The following is a 2,407-nucleotide window of genomic DNA, read 5'->3' as shown; positions in this document are numbered from 1 at the left end:
AAAAATGGTACCTTGTTATTTTTCCATTTGCATTTCTGTGATTATGAATGAAATTGAGCATATTTTTATCTAAGAGCTTCTTGTCTTTCATTTTCTATGAGTTTCATATTCACAGACTTCCTTCTTTTTCTTACTGATTTTTACAAACTCTTTATATATTAAAGCGATCGGCACTATTTAGCCAGTTACTAGCAGACATCTCCAAGCATCTACTGTATGGCAGACTTTTCTAGGTGCTGAGGATATCTCTCTCATCCTTTTGGGAATCAATCAACAAGCGAACAGGAAAGTAAGTTGAATTCACATGGTGGCAAGTGATTTGGAGAACAGTGAGGGGGAGGAGTGAAAGGGGAGCCAGAGGTTACCTCACAATTAGCCAGGCAACAATATGACACATTTTTCCATGTTTTCTTTTTGTGCTTTTATGGCATCAGTCAAAAGAAGTAGACTTTTCAAGGGACAAACTTCTTACTCTAACGATTCCCTCTGTTGAGGGTTTGCTTTCCTATGTTATTAATTTCTACATTGCTTTTATCATTTCCTTCTTGTTTTCTTTGGGCATGCTTTATACTTCTTTTCCTGATTGCTTTGTTCCTTGATTTCAGCCTTTCTTCTTTCTCAATACATCTATTTAAGGCTGTCCATGTCCCTCTCAGGACAGATTTTGATGCATTTCTAAGGTTTGTCATTTTTACCTTTATTAATCTCTATATAGCTGTAACTCACATTGGTAGAAGGAGTCAGGAAGAGATTCAGGTTTACTTCTTTTCAGGTAGCCAAGCCAGTTTTATTTATTAAAAGTCCAACTTTCTCCTAACACTTGAAATACAATCTTTATCATATTCTAAATGACTGAACTAGGGTTAATTTCTGGCCTTAGTGCTTTTCCCCAATTGTTTGCTTTGACAGGCTGCACTAGTTTAAAGCTGGAGCTTTATCCGTGCCTTACCTCCGGCAACACCATGCCCATGACTCCTCCTCAGCATTTCCCTCTAGGGTATCTAACCTCCCAACAGAGCAAGTGTGAGCTACTGTTTTCTTCTTTTATGACCTGGGTCCAGACATAGGCACAAAGAGAGGGACTGTAGGCTTCCCTTCTTGTAGACAGAATTGTCAAAGAATTTTAGGATCATTAAAAAAAAAAAAGTCCACACTAGAAAAACTAGTAACTGTGCTATTCAGAACAGAGGAGAGGGTCTATTGCAGCATCTGCACATTTTTTTGAAGATTTTATTTGTTTGTACATACAGAACTGGGGTGCAGGCCAGAGGTACAGGGGCGGTGAGAGGCTTCACCAGAGACAGAGTGGGGAGCAGAACAGGCAGATCGACAAAGTACACTGCTGAGGGGAGCAGCGGGCGGGTCAGGAGAGGTCTGCCTCGCCATGTGGTCACCTCCGGGGCAGGCGGGAATCGAACTCATGCGGAAGTGGCTTTAGCTTCTCAGTGTTGTGCTTAAACCCACTGTGCCACCAGGGAGGGTCCAGGAGGGCCTATATTTCAAGGCCTTAAATGCCCAATTGAGACTATACATATATATATATATGGACTGGATATAGCTACGATATGGCTTGCAGAGACAACTCAGCCACCCTCAGCCTTAGTTTCTCCACTAGTAAGAAGAGCGCGTGACAGGCCCTTCTCATAGGATGCAGAAATCTGGCCACTGTGCTCTCGTCCAGCTACCACCAGTCTGCGTCTGGATGAAAGCAAAGTGGCCAGATTCTAGACACACTAGGAGACAGCGCCTCCAGGCCATGCTCAAAGATTTCACGAGGGAGTGGGAAACATGTGCATTGGGTTTCTGTCTGTCTGGAACATTCATGGAGCCTGGGAGCACTGGAGGAGGAGGAAGAGGCCAAATCTTGCATGTTTTACAGAGTAGATCTTTGAGCCTGATTTGTTGCACATTGTTGAACTCAATTTGAGGGAGTCCAGGGGCAAAGTGGAGTAGGAGTTGCAGACATGAGGGGCAATGCAGGAGTCATTGGCCTAGGAGATAGCCCAGGAAAGAACACTTAAAGGTCAGCAGGAAGACTGGTGTGGCCAGAAGGGGTAGCAGGAATGCAGCTTCCTAGGAAGATGGTGCCGGCAGGAACGAGAGGGTGTCCAAGCTGGGGAGAGAGACCAGGAAGCTGCAGCCTGGTGGCAGAGCCGTGCATAGAGGAACAGTCACGGCTGACCCTGGTGGGTCAGAAGCGTGTGATGGAATGAGCGGGGGTGAGGAAATGGAGGAGGAGCATGTGCAAGAAAGTGAGACGCTGTTGATGCCAGCTAGTGAAGTTTTATTTTAGTGTGTGTGCTGTAAAGCAGGCACAACTTAGTGACATTTGAAAGGGAACATATTTGAATATGCTTAAAAATTGCTGCAAAGGAGTCCGCCGGAAGGGACAGGTGAGCAGAAAAAA

Source organism: Condylura cristata, unplaced genomic scaffold, assembly GCF_000260355.1.
Source record: "Condylura cristata isolate star-nosed mole 26May11 unplaced genomic scaffold, ConCri1.0 scaffold00026, whole genome shotgun sequence".
NCBI lineage: Eukaryota > Metazoa > Chordata > Mammalia > Eulipotyphla > Talpidae > Condylura > Condylura cristata.
Note: the sequence above shows the minus strand (reverse complement) of the source record.